Here is an 18,426-nt window from a genome sequence, read left to right as displayed (position 1 = left end):
CTCTCTCCGCGGCAAGTTGGTGACGGTGGCTCCCCAGAAGGAGATAAGAGAGATCTTCCATCTCTGTTGGAGGCAGAAGAAAGCAGAGGCAGAGGCTGAAGGACAGAACCTTTGGATTTGGAGACATCCGAAGGGCTCTAAGCCTCTAAACCGGCTGTGCCCTGAGAAGAACAAACTCCAACATTTGAACTCTTAACAGATACTCACATCTGCATAGCAATCCCTCTTTTCTTTACTGACTGACTCTGTGTTCCTGTTCCCCAGAAACTTTTTCAAACCTTCTTCTCTCTCCTCAAGGCTCCCCTGCCCCAGGTGTCCAGGCTTTCTACTTTACACAGCAAATTGAAACAGTCCATAGTTAGCTTCCTCCATACCCCAAATTGCCTTCTTCATATTTCTTCAAAATCCTCCTTCATAGCCTATTTCTAAAAAACTCCATATTTCCTCATTCTCATTTCCTTTACTTGAGACTGAGGATAAGATGACTCTTTTCACAAAGGCCACTCTCGATTTGGGTTCTTGATCTCAACTCTTCCCTTCTTTTCCATGGAAGACCCTATCCATTGGTACCCACCGCTGGCAAACATGCTCAGGTCCCTGCCCCAAAACCTGTATTTGAGCCTGCCATTCCCTCAAGTTGTCCTTCTGTAGCATTATTCCCTTTCATTGCCAAATTCCTAGAAAGAATTCTCTCAGCTTGCCACCTTCACTTTTTAACTCTTTTGCAGTCTGACTTTCCCAGAATTCTACTTCCTTTTACAAGGTTCCATTAGTCTCAACTACTAAATCTGATGATCCTTTGTCTTCATTCTGTTTATCATAAGATCCCCATTGTAGACCCTATCCTTTTCCTCCTGAATATTCTGTGCTCTCTTAACTCTTCTCTTTCCTGGTTCTTGACTGATCTGTCTTTCTCCTTTGCTAAATGATCTTCCATCTGGTATTCCTTTACTATAAATGTCTCTCAACTCTGTCCCATCTCTTCCTTCTTTTCATTCTTTTCCTTGCTGATTTGATCAATTTTCATGGGCTCAGCTATGATGTCTTTGTACATAATCCTTAGATCTATATACTATGAGTATTCTTTTTTTTTCTTTGTATGCCCAGGGATTAGCAGGGTATTTGATCAGCAGCAAGTACTTAATAAATGTCTGTTGATTAATTAATTTATCACTAGTATCCCTGTTTACAGTCTTTCCCATCTTCAATCTTTCCTTTATAAAGTGGCTAAAATAATCTTCTTAATCACTAAATTCATTTCTTTCCTACACAGCAATCTTCATTGGGAAGGGGAGGCCCATCAGCTGGGAAATGACTGAACAAATAATGGTATGGGAGTGGAATGGAATACCATTGTTCCACAAGAAATTATGAAGGAGATGATTTTAAATAAATGTTGGAAGACACATAGGAACTTATGCACAGTGAAGTGAATGAGCCAGAGAAATGATTTTTACTATTATGCTAATACTATAAAACAATTTTGAAATACACAATGACTAGCCATAATTCCAGAAGGCAAATGACAAAGCATGGTCCCCACTTCCTTACAAAGAAGTAAAAAACGTGGGGTTCAGAATAATACATGCACAATGGTGAAATTTTTTTTTTTACCGTACATGTTTGTTACAAAAACTTTATTTTCCCTTTTTCTTTTTCAGTGATGGAAGAGAAGGAAAAATGCATTTTTTTGTTCATTAAAATAATATATATAATTTTAAAACAAAAAAATCCTCAATGACTCCCTATTGCTTCTAGGATAAGATAGAAATTCCTCATCCTGTTTGTTAACAGGTCTACCTTTCCAGCTTCATTGTATCCCCAGTGGTTAGCCTGATACCCGGGCACATAGTAAGGGCTTGTTAATTTCATGTTGATGGTTGACTAATGTGTTCCAACCAAATGGACTTATTATTTGTTTTTTTTTTTTTATTTAACATTCCATCTCTCATTGGTATATTCACAAAAGTACAAAGTAATCATTCCTCATATTGTGAATGTACCTACCTCTCAGAATGTTTCTACATCTTAGAATCTTCATATTCCCATAAAGCATTGCTCAGGTTCCATATCTTCCATTAAGCCTCCTTCATCATCTCTATTATTAGGGGAGAAGGCACTCATTATTAGTGCCTTCTCCCCTTCAACCTGCCCTATTTCTGTCAACTTACAAGGAAAATTTCTAGGATCCACTTGCTAAATTAGCACCTCTTTCCTATTGGTCTGAAAAATGCAATATTCCAGTAGAGTATCCCAATGATTTTTCATTAGAAATGGAGACACTGATCATCCTAGGTAGCAGGTTCAACTTGTATGTGGGGACAAGTTAATAGTCCCTCACATAGTCCTAGTAGGATAGTGACTCACGGATAGCCAGCAGACTGCCCTTCTTTAAGGCCACTGGCAGGTTCAGGTTCAGGGCTTGCATCAATATTATCCCCAACAAGCAGCTCAAATTTTCTTCTTTTACTAGGTTTACCATTTCTCAGTTCAGCTGTTCCGGACACAGACTCTTTTTTCGGCTCCCTTTTCTTATATGCTTTAATACGGAAATACAGGAGGGAATAATGTCATATAAAAGGGTAAAGTTACAATATGATTTTTGAAGAAGGAAATGGCAGTAGTGAATCCAGGGTCTTTCCCAAGAAAATCCCAGTGGGGTCATAAAGAGTCAGGCACAACTAAAACCACTGGACAACAGCATCAACTGTATATATGACTTGGGTTTTTTCCCATGAACCCCAATTTCTCTGCTCATTGGGAGAGGTAGTATACTGTGGTCACTGTCACTATGGAAAAAAAGTCTGGGGGCAGCTAGATGGTGTGGTGGACAGAACACCAGCTCTGAAGTCAGGAGGATCTGAATTCAAGCCTGGCCTTAGTCACTTAATACTTTCTAGCTCTGGGACTCTGGGCAAGTGACTTAACCCCAAATTGCCTCATTCCCTCTCCCCCCAAAAAACAGTTAAAAAAAGAAAGATGTCTCTAAGAGTGCCCCGGAGTTCCATGCAGCTTAATACTTTCATGTCAGTCTTTAGATATAAGAGACATGATGACCAACTTGAAAGATGACCCAAAATTGTGAGATAGGGTAGGGAAGACAGTTGTATGTATTACTAACCTGTCCAATGGTAGTTATTTTTTAATATATCTCCAAAGATCAGAACATTAGCCCAGATCTAAAAAGGTAAAATTTAATAAAGACAAATGTAAAGTCTTACAATTGTGGTTTTCTTCAATGCAATCAATATAAGAGAGCAGTTTATCTGGTGGTTTTAGTGGATTGCAAAACTTACTATTTGTCAGCGATGTGATCACGCAGCTTAAAAAGCTTATGGAATCTTCAGCTGCATTAAGAGAAGCATAACGTTGAGAAGGAAGGAGGTCAGAGTCCTGCAGAGACACTCAGATCATGTCTGGAGGTGCATATTCAGCTTCCTTCTGGGTACCCCACTTTATAAAAAGCTTTGATAAGTTGGAAGGGGCCCAGAGGAGGTATATAACTAAGATGGTGAAAGGCCTCAAGCTCTTGACATATGAAATTGAAGGAACTAAGGATTATTTTTCTGGAGATAAGAAGATTTGGGGAACATATTAGCCATCTTCAAAGATTTCAACAATTGTCATGTAGAAGAGAGAATAGACTCATTCTGCTTGACCCTCCAGGAGTGGAACTAAGTGGGAACAATGAATGAGAGTTAGAGAGAGGAGGCTGCAAGCTGGAAGCAAAGAGAAACTCCCTAACCAAGAGAGAGCTTTCCACCATCGGGAATGTATTGCCTTGAGGAGATAGGAGTTTCCTCCATCCTGAATGAAGCTCTTCCAGCAAAGTTTGCATGTGGACTTGTCAGGGATGTTGCAGAGGGAAATTCTCATTCAGATATGCATTAGACAAGATAGCCTCTGAGGTCATTTCCAACCTCTCTGATTAGATTCTGTATATAAGAAAGAATACTAGTCCTACATCCATACACACACGCATGCATGCGCGCGCGCATACACACACACACACACACACACCCTCTTCATTTTCCTTTGTGTCCTATCTAACCTTTGGGAAATCACTTTGCTTCTGTCCACTTGTTTCCCCATCTGTAAAATGGGTCTAGTGGTACTTATGTAGATTTTAGATTTTTATGAAGAAAGCTCTTTGTGATTAAAGGATTACCAAAATGAGAGCTGGTTTTATGAATAGGGTATGTTTATAAAATGAGCGTATTGTGTCCTAAACCCCTTGGACAGACTGGTAACACTTATGAATCCCTTCTCAAAATAATATATTCAAATGCATAAAATTCACGCAATTACAAAAAAAATTCCCTAATTTTATTCAAATGCAATTATCAAAATATTAAAAGAAAAACAAGTTCACAGATCCTAGCTTAAAAACTTTTGAAGTCTTAGAGTGTTGCTAGCTCTAGTGCTCTCTCAGTGGCTCACACTTATTTGGCTGATCCTTATACTTTTCCTGGTCTTATTCTCTAGTCACATTTGCTAGATGTTATCACAGATCTTATTCTAAAGCCAGTGGATTGGATTTGGCAGTGGTACAGATGTTTTCAGTGATGATAGAATATGTGTTCCCATTTCTTGACTATAAGTAAGAATACATTTGGGCCTAGACCAGGGGTTTTTAACCTAGGGTCTGTGATTGTTGACTGTACTTATTGAAATGCCAAAGGGTTCCATGACACAAAAAGGTTAATACCCTAGTCCAGAAAGATATTATACCCCTGTTTCTTGCCCTTTCTACAGTGTCTCCATACTGACTTATAATTACAGTATCATTTTAGAGAGAAAAATGTACTGTATAGCCTAGAAATTATCCACTAGGCCTTTCATGCATATTATGTGAATGTCACTAAACATTGGAGGCCTTGACTTTCTTTTGAGATTGTACAAAGGTAGATGGCAAAAGAAGAATCCTGGCTTCTCTCAGGATCATTTGATAACTTGTGGGGAGACGGAATGCTAGAATTTTCACTTGGTGATTATTCAATTAGATCTGACAGATTTCTACCATTCTCCCATTCCTCCTGGAAGCTGGGGGCAGCATATATGATTTGGCATCTAGAAATCCGAGGTGAAATAAGTCTGGAGGAAAAATGCATTCTCTTTGCACACAGTCTGGGAGATAGGGCACCCCTGTCACAGTTTGGAACTTGAAACAACCAACCTGAATGATGTGGATAGGGAGAGAAAACCACAGTTGGGAATCTACACCATGTGTTGCTTCATTAGAATCCTCTTACAAAAAAAAAAGAAAGAAAGAAAATGGAACTCATCTCATCAGTCTGATTTTATGGTATCTGATTAGACCACTATTTTCTCAGCAGGCCTCTTTTCTTTAAACTGTTGACTATGGATGGCCTGCTGAATAGAATGAACTTTGGACCACTAAATTGCAACATTATGGTTATTTAGTGTAATTTATGGGGGGGGGGGGGGAGATGAGGGAAGCCATGATCACTTCTTCATTTTGCTAGTTGTTAATGATGTCTCCATTTTATCTGAACAGGTAAGTGTTTGGTGTCTTCTTTCCTCCTTTCCTGGCTGCACTCTCCATCCTGTTCCCCCTCACCAATCATGGAACACTATTCAACAAGAGCCCCAAAGGAATGGTGTTTAGCAGCTGTCTGGATTGTAAATTTAAAATTAATAGTTCTTATACGAGTATTTATAAACATCAGCTATCATCTCCCTCTTGATAAAGTTCCTTATTGTAAGTGTGCTTACTTAATAAGTCCCTTGATCCAAGGCTTTCCTTGTAATTACCCAGAAATTGGTAAAAGCCTAAATTGGCTGTAGTGGTTAGCCGTGTATTGTGTTCCTTCTTTTGAGACACAAAGAAAAGTGGTGAACTCATGCATTATTTGTTTAAAGCATCCTGATGATTAAAAAGAATGTGGAGTGCCCTTTTTTCTTATTGGTTGAAGGAAAAACTCAAGGAAATATGCTTTCAGCTCTCCATGCTATTGAAAAACAAAAAGATATAACATAAGACAACAGAGAATGAAAACCAGGAATACTCCAGTTTGATGAGGGTGAGGAGATGCAAATTATTTTTAAGGAACCCAATACTGTAGTCAATGATTCTCATCTCTCTTTTGGTGGACAAAAGACTGGCTATCTCCAGGGGTCCAAAGGAATATCTTTAACATGGCAAACATGCTTTATTTTATTTTACTCCATTTTTCTCCCCCCCCAAAATCATATAGCTCTTTCTTTATTAATTTTTTTTGGCATGTACGCAGGCCAATAGGATTGGGAGTGGCATCAATAACATCAAAATCATAGAAGAACTAAAAGGAAACTGGACTTTGAGAAATTAAAAAATCCATAATGATTCTAGAAATTAGATAATAAAACACACTTCCTTCCTTTTGATAGTGAAGTTAGAGACTGTGAAGACACAATGTTGAATACGATGTCAGAATTAGACTGGATGTTTTTGCTTACCTTTTTCTTTTATCACAAGGAAGTGTTCAGTTTTGAAAGAAGTGAGGATACTTCTAGGAATTATTGTGATATAAAAATAAAAGACATCAATAAAACTTATTTTAAAAAATTAAAGTGAGTATTCTAGCTACAAAGTGGTTAAGAATTACTCCACTAGGTCTACAGTTAGGCTTGCTATTCTACAACAAAAACCATTTGAGGGCAGTGATACTCAGAACTCCTAATAGTTTCCTCCTAGATAAATGATGAACATTTATTTATTAAGCATTTAGCTTATGCCAGGTGTTGCACTAGGCTCTAGAGAAAAAACAAAGACATTCCCTGACCTCAAATAGGTTCTTACCTATTTATTTTTTTATTTTGCTATTTTCTGAAAGCAGTCAGGATTAAATGATTTGCCCAGAGTTATATAGTTACTAACTGTCTTGAGACCAGATTGAAACTCACATCCTCTTGACTCTAGAACCAGTGCTATATCCACTCCTATCTTCCCCACGAGTCTACATTTTAATGGGGAAGACAATGTATGTATGTATGTATATAGCACCCCTTCTGTTCACCTCCTCCCCTCAAAAAAAAGGTAGAAAATGACAGAAGTTCACAAAAGTGAAAGTTTTCTGTGATGAAATAATCATGATGGCCAGCAACAGCCCCAGGAAAATCAGGTTCACTGAATGGATGATATGTACAATGTTGTCACCAGTTCTTGTCATCAGACTGGACCATCTTTGAATTAAAATAACTAGGAGGTCATAGGCCCCTTGCATTTAATCTATCCGAAGGCCCAAGTTGATACCCAAAATCATCCAAAGTATTTAATGTTTCAAGGCCCATAAGTGAAAGCCTAGCCTATTTTAGGAATACTGTCAGGAGGACAATACCAAAAATTGCCCTTTTAAAGACTTGACTAAGGACCTGCCATCTTCTTCCATGGCTGTTGAAGAATACTCACCTTCATCTACTTTAAATCACTACTAAATAAGCCAAAGGACTTTTTTTCTTCCAAGTAAACTTTTAGTCATCATGATTATAAAAAGATAATTTTACCTCTCCCTTGTCATTAAAAAAACAAAGTCCCCCTCCCCCCCAATAATTTTATCTTTTAATCCCCAAAACACTGTCTGGGAAGTAGTTATATGAATAATCTTAGTGAAAAAAGATCTTCTAGTTAAGGGGAACCTGAACCAGTCCCCCCAGGTTGCATGGATCCCCACAAGAAGAAAAAACCTCAAGAATTAAGTGAGCCTCTTAAAGAGAATGTAATGAGGAAGGACCAAGAGGTTATATCCCAAAGTAGTCTGTCTGGGCATGAAAGTTCTTATGGGCAGATCCAAGAGATCACTGAAACAGAGGTCCCTTCTTCCTGAGGTTCCACTGATTGAACAAAGGCGTCTGGAAGATAGGCAATTGAACCCTAATACTCTAGAGTAGGATGAGGAAATTGTTGCTCCAAAAGTCCATTCACTATTCTGTGATACCACCTACCTGAGGCTAGCAAACTAACAATTATGGTAGCAAAAGCCACAATCCTGAGTCTTTGTAGTGAAATGTACTTCCTGATAAGAGGCAATACAAAAAGACCCCTGGTGAAGGATATATTCCAATAAGGTTGATAATGTCTACAGCAGTAGCAAACTTTATTGGCAGGGCAATCCCATATCCCAGATAATTATCGCAAAGGCAAACAAGCTGCCAAATAGAGGAAAAGAGCCAATATAGTCAATTAACCAATCAGAGGCAGGTGGTGGATCACATGACACCATACCATACTGATTTCTCAAAGATGGATACTGATTGGCACGAAGAGCATTGTTGGGCAGAAGTGGTAGTTGGTTAAGGGAGTCTTATGGCCCCATACCCACTACAACATAGCGTGGTGTCCCGACTGATGATGAACCTAATATGGGTTGTATTATTGAAAGCCCTCAACACCTCACACCTGGTCTATGATAATAACTTTCTCTTTGGTCTTCCTGCCTTGTCTCTCCCTATTCCATTCCACTCTAAACTTACTTGTCAAATTGATCTACTGAAAACACAGGTCTGTTCCTATCATTCCCCTATTCATTCAACTTCAGTGGTTTACTTTTGCCTCCAGGATCAAATATAAAATCCTCTATTTGGTTCATAAAGTCCTCTATAGCCTGCCCTCTCCACACCTTTCCAGTTTCATTATACCTGATACTTGCCTCCCCTGCCCCTATCAGGTACTCTTCATTCCCTTGACACTGGCTTCCTTACTATTCTTCACACGGGAATGACGCTCCATTTCCCTACTCCAAGCACATTCACCATAAGTTGTCCCTATGCCCAGAAATCTCTCTCTTCATTCCTGTCACCTAGCTTCCCTTGCTTCTTTCAGGTCTAAGTTTCTACTTTCAATTTTGTTAATCACTCTTTGTTTTGCTTTTTGTAATAGTCAATAAACATTTATTAAATGCTTACTCTGTGCCAGATGCTTGTGCTAAATACTGAGGATACAAAAGATAAATGATTCTTCTTCTTCTTCTTTTTTTTTTTTTGCTGAGGCAACTGGGGTTAAGTGACTTGCCCAGGGTCACACAGCTAGGCAGTGTTAAGTGTCTGAGACCATATTTGAACTCAGGTCTTCCTGACGTCAGGGCTGGTGCTCTACTCATTGAGCCACCTAGCTGTCCCAAGATAAATGATTCTTGCCCTCAAGGTGTTATAATCTTTTTTAAAAATATTTATTATTTATTTCTGTATTATTCATATTATAAAAAAATGAGAACATTATTATTCAGTTTGTACTCAAGAGTTCAATGGTTCTCTCTCTGGAGGTAGACAGCATGTTTTTCAAAATGAATCCTCTATAATTGTCTTGCATTATTGTATTGATCAGAGTATCCAAATCCTTTACAGTTGATCATCATTACAACATGGCTCTTATTGTGTACAATGATCTTCTGGTTCTCTTCTCACTTTATTCTACATCAGTTCATATAGAACTTGCCATGTGTTTTCTGAAACCATCCCTTCATCATTTTTTATAGTACAACAGTATTCAATCACACTCATATATCATAACTTGTTCAGACATTCCCCAGTTGATTAGTATCCTTTCAATTTCTAAGAGCTGCTATCCATATTTTTTTACATATTGGCCCATTTCCTTTTTCTTTGACCTCTTTGGGGGTACAGACCTAGTAGTGGTATTTCTGGATCATAGTTTTCTAATCCTTTAAGCATAGTTCCAGGTTGTTTTCCAGAATATTTGGACCAGTTCACTATTCCACCAACAATTCATTAATATACTTATTTTCCTTCATCTTCTCACATATTTGTCATTTCTGATAGGTGTAAAGTAGTACATCAGAGTTGTTTTAATTTGTCTTTCTCTAATTGATCGTGATTTAGGGCTTTTCTATATGACTATAGATAGCTTTGATTTCTTTTTTCTAAAAACTGCCTGTTTCTATCCTTTAATCATTTGTCAATTGAGGAATAGCTCTTATTTGTATAAATTTGATTCAGTTTCATATATATTTGAGAAGTAATGCCTGTTCCTGAGAAGATGATGATAACAGAAAAGTTAAGAGAGAAGGGTTTTACGTAAAGGATAACACATTAGCCTGGAAAGCGCAGATAGTACAGACATCTATCATAGATGATTTTCTCAAGGATTTTAGCCTCAGAAAGTAAAGATATGAGACAATAGCTAATCAGAACAGATATGTCAAGTGAGGATCTTTTGAAGATGGGGAAAGACATTGGTGTGTCTGTCAGGAGCAGGAAAACAACCAGTAGACAAGAAGAGATTGAAGATAAGTGAAATAATGAGGATAATAGAGGGTCTACTGGAGAAGACAGAAAAGAATGGAATCATTTGCTCATGGAGATTCACTATCTCTCCCCCATATCCCATTCCTATCCCAGTAGCCTTCCCTTGTAGTGAAGAAGTACAATCAAGCAAAATAAAATGTCATGTCTAAATACATATGCCTTAATCTGCAACTGTTGTCCTCCACCTCTACCAGGAGAAGCATCATCAGTCCTCTGAGTTTACTGCATTAATCAGAATTCTGAAGACTTTCACTGTTAATTTTTTTTCTTAAAACACTTCATCTAGATCCCTCTGTGGATATTATCACATCCTACCTTCTGTCATGCTTCTTTTTATAGATATTATATTCCTTTATTCAATTATAAGCCCCTTGAGAGCAAAGGCTATGCAACTTTTCATCAAGCTATCCCTGCCCTTCCTCTCTGCCTTTAGTACAGTGCCAGACACAAGTAAATAAGCATATAAATTTATATTACCTTCAACCTATAGTTGACCCTAGAACATTTTTAATTCAAGTTTTAATGACTTTTTTAACATTCTGGTTATTTCCTAATATATTACTCTCTCTCTTTACACACATACACACACACACACTCCTCCATACTAAGTCTTGCCTCATAACAAAGAAAAACAATTAAATAAAACACCTTTTCTAATAGTCTGAGTAACATTTTATACCCATAATCTCATACCTCTCCAGGGCAAGAGCATCTCTTTCTTTTTTTTTTCTTTTTAATAACTTTTTATTGACAGAACCCATGCCAGGGTAATTTTTTACAGCATTATCCCTTGCACTCACTTCTGTTCCGATTTTTCCCCTCCCTCCCTCCATTCCCTCCCCCAGATGGCAAGCAGTCCTTTACATGTTAAATAGGTTACAGTATATCCTAGATACAATATATGTGTGCAGAACCGAACAGTTTTCTTGTTGCACAGGGAGAATTGGATTCAGAAGGTAGAAATAACCCGGGAAGAAAAACCAAAATGCAAGCAGTTTATATTCATTTCCCAGTGTTCTTTCTTTGGGTGTAGCTGCTTCTGTCCATCCTTGATCAATTGAAACTGAATTAGAAGAGCATCTCTTTCAAGGGCCAGGTTTTGGTGACAACATTGAGCTTCGTTTTCCAGTACTTTTCCTTACATTATTGTGGTCAGTGTGTATACTGTTCTCTTGGTACTGGTATCTTTATTCTATATCACTTCATGTAGTTTTTCTTGTTTCTCTCAATTCCTCAAATGCATCATTGGTTATTGTTAAATCAGTTCTTAATACTCATCATTATTTATGGTACAATAATATGCTGTTATGTTTATATACTACCATTTGTTCAGTCATTCCCTAATCAGTGTTTTGTTTCCTGCTCCTTGCTCCTAGAAAATGGACTCATGAATATTTTTTCTATAGAGGGGACTTAATCTTGGACTGTATGCCTAGACCATTTTCATGGCTTCTTAGTTCTCTATTCTGATTTTTATTCAGCTGCTGTGGACTCCCAAATATTGATGATCTCTTTCCTATAGTTCCTTTTGAAGACTAAATACATTCAAGCATTTAGTAGTTTTTGCCCACCTTAAGTTATTCCTCTAACTTCCTAATCTTTGTAGCCTGTCATAAAAAGTACTTTGTAATTTCTCAAAGTCACCTTAATTTTTCTGCTATTCAATAAGAGACCCAGCCCCTAGGTCATCTGCAATATCTGTTCAAGTATAATGAATGGAGGAGGAGGAGGTTTGATCTGGTATGGACCAAAATCCCCATGTGAAAAAGACTGATTAGATTGCTTTCAGAAATTCTTAATGATATTTAATGGAAGCTCCCTTTTTTCATTTTTAACTGGTTCCAGTCTGTTAACTGATGAAGAGATAGATTGTTGATTGATTGCCAAGTTGAAACTAGGGTACATTCAAAAGATTGACCAGCAAAAAGTGTGCTGGATGCTCAGTCAGTAATCATACCAGGCACTCTCCTAAACTCTGGTGATACAGAGAAAAGTCAAAACACAGTTCTTGCCTTCAAGGAACTGACATTTTTATAAAGGAATTAACGTGCAAACAACTCTGTACATGCAAGAAAGGTACAGAAAAAGGAGAGAGAATCTCTGGGTGTGCACGGGGATGTGGAGACATGAGGAGGAGATCGGGGAAGGTCTCTTGCAGAAGATAGGATTCCAGATTCCTTGAGGAAAGCTAGGGGGCAGAGGTGAGGCAGAAAGCCTTGCAGTCAAGTAGAATAGCTAGACAGAGATGGAGCATTTGTCTAGACTGCAGAGGACATGGAGTGAAGTGACAGAAGACTGGAAAGGTAGCATGGGCTTTCGAAAACAAAGAGAAAAAAAAGCTTATGTTTCCTTCTGGAGGTAATAGAGAACCTCTATGGTTTATTGAAGATTATTGCTTTGCTCTGGCTTTTTCCTGTCTAGTTGCTATTCAGGTGCTATACACAGTGATATAAGGAAAGATGCCTTAAACCCTCCAAAGAAAAAACTGGCATAGGGCTGTAGAGACAGGCCTCTGCCCTTTGCTTCTTTGTATTGTCTTGTGCTTTTAGGTGAAAGAGTATAGGAGGTAGCGTTGATCTTTGGAACTTTGAATGGTCACAATGATAAACCACCATTAGTTATCTAGGAGGTAGAGTCCATACTATGTTTTCTGTCCTTTTAGGCAAATCCTATAAAATGGACTGAGCAACTCAGCCTAGTGATAGATGAGACGAAGATTCCCTGCTTTTGAAAGTAAAGTTGGAGATAGGAAAGCTGTGTAAAAACTTCAGAAAGTTTGTATTTACACACATTCTAGGCACTGGTGGAAAATGTTTGTATTTCTCATCAAATTTCAAAGTAAAAATTTGTTCAGTGCAATGGGATGCTAATCAACATTCTAGGCAGAAACAGATGGGTTGCATGCTGTATTAGTGGATATTTATGATAACAGTTGACTCCAGTGATTCATTAATCAACTCAGTCATACTGGGGAGAACAAGACAAAGAAAGTGATGGAAGAGTGCTGCTTGAATTGAACTAGTTTTCAGTGTTTATGGCCTTTACAATAAAAAATTGAAAGGCCTTTTGTGGTTTACAAAATTCATTTAACCAGGGGAACCTTATAATACATACCAAGTAACTCAGAAGTAATAATTTAAATAGAAAATTGGTCACTAAATTAAATATAAGACATAGTAATTAAGATTATACTCTAACTAATTGTGATTGACATGGCTCTCCTCAGCAATGAGATGATTCAAACCAGTTCCAACTGTTCAGCGATGAAGAGAACCAATGACACCCAGAAAGAGGACTGTGGGAACTGAGTGTGGACCACAACGTAGTATTTTTACTCTTTTTGTTGTTGCTTACTTGCATTTTATTTTGCTTATTTTTTTACTGGTTTGATTAGATTTTTCTTGTGCAGCACAATAATTGTATAAATATGTCTGGATGCATTAGGTTCAACATATATTTCTACCATGTCTAACATATATTGGACTACTTGCCACCTAGGGGAGGGTGTCAGGGAAGGGTGGGGGGAATTGGAACACAAGGTTTTGCAAGGACTAATGTTGAAGAATTGTGCAGCCATGTTTTGAAAAATAAAAAGCTTTAATTAAAAAAAGACATAGTAATTGACTTAGGGCAAAAAAAAATGAGTTCATATTCTCTCTCTCTGATACTCACTAGTTGTGTGATTCTGGGCAAATCCTATCACCTTTTTAAACCTTAGTTTCTTTATCTGTTAAGATCAATATACTCTAATAATATATTATTATTATATATATTATATATATAATATATATTATATTATTATAATAATAACTATCCCATAGGACTTCTGTAAGATTCATAATAGATATTAAATGTAAAGTGCTTAATAAATATTAAAAATGACTTGTCAGTGCTAGCTAACATTATTGCTACTGCATTATAGTGTCATCCTGGGTATCATAGGTTAATGGATTCATGCCAGGTTTGAAATCAAATGAAATGAGACACTCATAGCCAATCCAAAACTCAATGAAGTTTACTTGGTCAAAATATGGAAAGGAACTCAGCAAGAATACAGTATAATTTAGTTGAACCAGCTCCCCCCCCCCCCACTTTGTGGGAGAGCAATTCCTGCTCCCTTATGGATAGGCTTTTGTATTTAGGTTCCCAAGAAACTATAGCAGAGCAGCTAGGTGGCACTGCAGTGGCTAGAGTACCCCATCTAGAGTGAGGACTCCTCTTCCTGAGTTCAAATTTGGCCTCAGATACTAGCTGTGTGACCCTATCTATCTCAGTTTCCTCATCCATAAAATGAACTGGAGGAGGAGATGGCAAACCACTCTAGTATCTTTGCCAAGAAAGCCTCAAATGGGGTCACAAAGATTCAGACATTACTGAGAAATAACTGAATAAGAGCAAACTATGCCAACAGCCCTAAGCAGTCCCTTGAACAAGGTGACAAGGCTAGTTTCAATACCCTTTACCTAGTCTACATGGCAGATGTTGTTCCCACCTCAAAAGGAAATGTCAGTGTTGAGATTAAACTTTGAAAACTCTCCTCTTGTCGCTTAATTAGAGAATTCTTTAAGATTTTCAGAAAACTCAATTGACTTCATGGTATAGAAAGGAAAAGGAGAATTATTTTAGGAAACAAAGAGATTTGATGTCCAAATGCTTTGGTGGCCCTTGGGCACTATTCTACAACTTGATTCTGGCAGAAACATCACTTTTGAAATGTTGGAGCTGCCAGCATATACTGTCAAATGATATGTTTGACACACTTGGCCAACATCCGTGCTTCAGGATGTAGCAATTAATTAGTCCAGAACGTGATGATGTAGCCTAGCTTCCCTTCCCTCTCCCCAAAGAAACTAGATTTCTAATTGCCATGCTGCCATTCTGGTGGGAGCAGATTATAACGATTTTAAACTGAAGTACCTGTTTCCCAGGGATGCTGTCCTTGTGATTCTAATGAGACCTTGTCTGTATTGTTATTTTAGTAGCATCCATGACATCCCATGGACTATGTTGTCCCTGGGATTTCCCTGGTGAAGAAACTGATTGCTGTTTCCTTCCTTGGTGGATTAAAGCAAACAGAGGGTAGGTGGCTTACCCACAATCACCCAGCCAGTAAGTATCTGAGGCTGGGTTTGAAGTCAGCACTCTATCCACTGAAGCTTCCACTGAATTCAGGAACTGAGTTCATAAAGTATTTTATAAACCATAAAATGCTATTCATTGCCAGTTGTTGTCATTGTGATTCCATACAACTCACCCTTTTCCCTTTTGAAGTTTATTTTCCTTTCATGCTTTGCTTGCTTTTTGCCTTATTAACCTGATTTTTTTCCATATAAACATTGGAGAGAGAACAGGAGGTGATTCACAGACCCCCTCCTCACTGCCAAGGCCCTGCCTCTAGAGACTAAATGGGGGGAGATTGTTGACTTCCTGTCATATTTCCCCCAACCACTGTGTTCTAAGGCTTTTGAGAACTCTCCTGCAGCCCTCACCGAATTCCATCCCAGCCCACACATTCTCAGAAGGTATCTTCAATTTCAGCTTCTTCAGTATCCCTCTCTCCATCAGGAAACGTTTCTGGATCTTTACCTGTCTTTTTTCTTTCCTGCTCCTTCTTTACAGTCAAGGCTAACCTCTTCATCTGTGCTCTGTAGCAGGTCAGTTCCCACCTTCTCTGGAGCTTGGCTCCCATCCCTTATCTCCAGCATCTTCAATCTTTTCCCTCTCCTCTGGCTCCTTCCTGTCTGCCAAGAGACCTGGTCAGGCCTCCCTCTGGGATCCTAAAGACAACCTTTCCTCAAACCTGCTATCCCCTCAAGCTACAGAATAGTTTGCACCTCTCAGACCTCACCCCACCTGCTCAAGCCCTTAACCCTTTGTAATCTGGCTCCCCTTCCCACCACTTCACTGAAATTGTCAGAATGCATATTCATGTAGTCATCTTAGTGTACAAAGAACTTTGCTCACAAAATCTTGCAAAACAGGGAGCACATGTATCACTCTTTCCCATTTTACACATGAGGATGCAGAGTCTCAAGGAGGTTACTTTCCTGGGGTCTAAAGCCAGAAAATGTCAGAATCAGGATTCAAATCCAGGTCATTCCTGGCTCCCAATTCAGGGCTCTTTCTCTCTGCGGTCTCTCAATGGTCACCAGTGACCCACCAAATCACCAAATCCATTGGGCTGGTCTTATTCCATAAGCTTCTTGATATTGCTGTTGTTGACCTTGTCACTTTGAAACTCACTCCTTTCTTGTGTTGCTGGACTCTGTAGATTCTCTTTGTAGTCTGCTCTTCTTTTCCTTCACTGGGTCCTCCTTTTCTTTTGGTTTATTACTCTAATGCATTCTCCCTCCACTACCTTGTCATCCCTCCTCTCTCTACATTCTCCTTTGTTGTTTTCATTTCCTTCCTTGGCTTCCATTAGCTTCTCTATTCTCAAATCTCTTTCCCTGTCCTAGATTTCCCTCTTAAGCTCTTGTCCCTTATTTTGCTAACTCTTCCTTCGATATATCTAGACGTCCCATCCGTATCTCAGATCCAGCATCAATTTACTATCTTCCCTTATAACCCAGATTTCAATTTTGACTTTGTCTCCTCTAATTATTGCACAGTTGTCTGAGTCACACAAATTTCACTCATTTTTTTTAACCTTCATACCTTCTCCCCATTCCTAGGCAAATTTGTTTGTTCAGTTTGTTCAAATTGGGAAAACTATGGAATTGGACTGAGAGGACCTGAGTTCAGACCCTAACTTTGCCAGTTACTAGCTATATGATTTTAGAAAAAGTTGCTTTACCTTTCTGGGCCCCACTTCCTTTCTCTTTAAAATGAGTCAGTATGGAGAATGAATGTGGATCAAAGCATAGTATTTTTATCTTCTTTTATTGTTGTTTGTTCACTTTTTTTTCCTCGTGTTTTTTCCCCTTTTGATCTTATTTTTCTTGTGCGGCATGACAAATATGGAAATATATTTAAAAGAATTGCACATATTTAACCTATATTGGATTCTTTGCTGTCTGTGGGAGGAGGAGAGGGTGGGGAGGAAGAAGAGTTTGGAACACAGAGTTTTGCAGGGATGAGTGTTCAATGCCATCTTTGCATGTATTTGTAGAAATAAAATACTCTTCTCAAAAAAGAATAAAAAGAAGTTCAACTAGATGTTTCCTGAGATCTCTTCTAACTCTAAATTTATGATCTACTTGATTCTTCCTGGCTCTCTATCTCATCTGTTTCATTTCTCTTCCTCCTTTTAGTTGAAGCCTTCCTTTCTTTTCTATCGGACTGTGTTTTTGTTGTTCAGTCATTTAAGTCATGTCCAATCTGTGACCCCTTTTGTGGTTTCCTTGGCAGAGACACTAGAGTGGTTTACCATTTCCTTCTCCAGCTCATTTTACAAATGAGGAAACTGAGGCAAACAGGGTGAAGTGACTTGCCTAGAATCACACAGCTAGTCAGTGTCTCAAGCTGGATTTGGTGTTCTTTCTACTATGCCTCCTAACTGCTGGACTATGGCCAAAATCTGCTAATTGTTCTTCAGTCTCTGTCTTCTCAGATTTCTTCTATAATCTTCCTAAAGCATATTGATTATGTTCTGATTGATCATATCACTCACTCCGCTGCTCACAAACCTTTATCCATTCTCCATTTCCCCCAGAAGTCTAGACTCCTTACCCTAACTTTGGAGGCTTAAAAGAGCCTCCATGTTTTTGGCTATACTCTACCTTGTCAGACAAGCATTTTAAACACTAACCAAAATGAAATGCTTGCTATTCCATATTTGAGCCTCCTCTGAGCCTTTCTTACCTTCTCACTTATGTTTATACTGCTCTCTCTGCCTGAAATCACTTTCCCTATCCCCTCCCCCACCTGTGGAAATCCTACCTGTTCTTCAAGACCTAATTCAAATGCCATTTCCTCTCTGAGGCTTGCCCCCGTCCTGAAAAACAGATGTAATCTTCCCTTCTTCTGAACCCCCCCTCCAGCACTTTGTACTGTGCTTATGGCACTTTTCATGTGTTGTCTTTTACCACATTTTTATTATTTGTGTGAATATTGTTATTTTACCTCAGACAGGAAGTTCCTTGAAGGCAAAGAAGGTGTATTTGAAAGTTTGCAAAGTTCTAAACTGTAATTATTTCATTTGAGGCTCACTACAGGCCTATA

At 38.4% G+C, this 18,426-nt stretch overlaps 1 pseudogene; it reads right to left on the bottom strand.

The window, feature by feature from the left end:
• The window catches only part of LOC127543123 (integral membrane protein GPR155-like), a 49,029-nt pseudogene extending 33,077 nt beyond the window's left edge, over positions 1–15,952 (bottom strand).
• Positions 15,953–18,426: the final 2,474 nt, after the last annotated feature.

The sequence above is a fragment of the Antechinus flavipes genome, chromosome X (assembly GCF_016432865.1).
Source record: "Antechinus flavipes isolate AdamAnt ecotype Samford, QLD, Australia chromosome X, AdamAnt_v2, whole genome shotgun sequence".
In the NCBI taxonomy this organism is placed as follows: Eukaryota; Metazoa; Chordata; class Mammalia; order Dasyuromorphia; family Dasyuridae; genus Antechinus; species Antechinus flavipes.
This window is presented reverse-complemented; position numbering and strand designations above follow the sequence as displayed.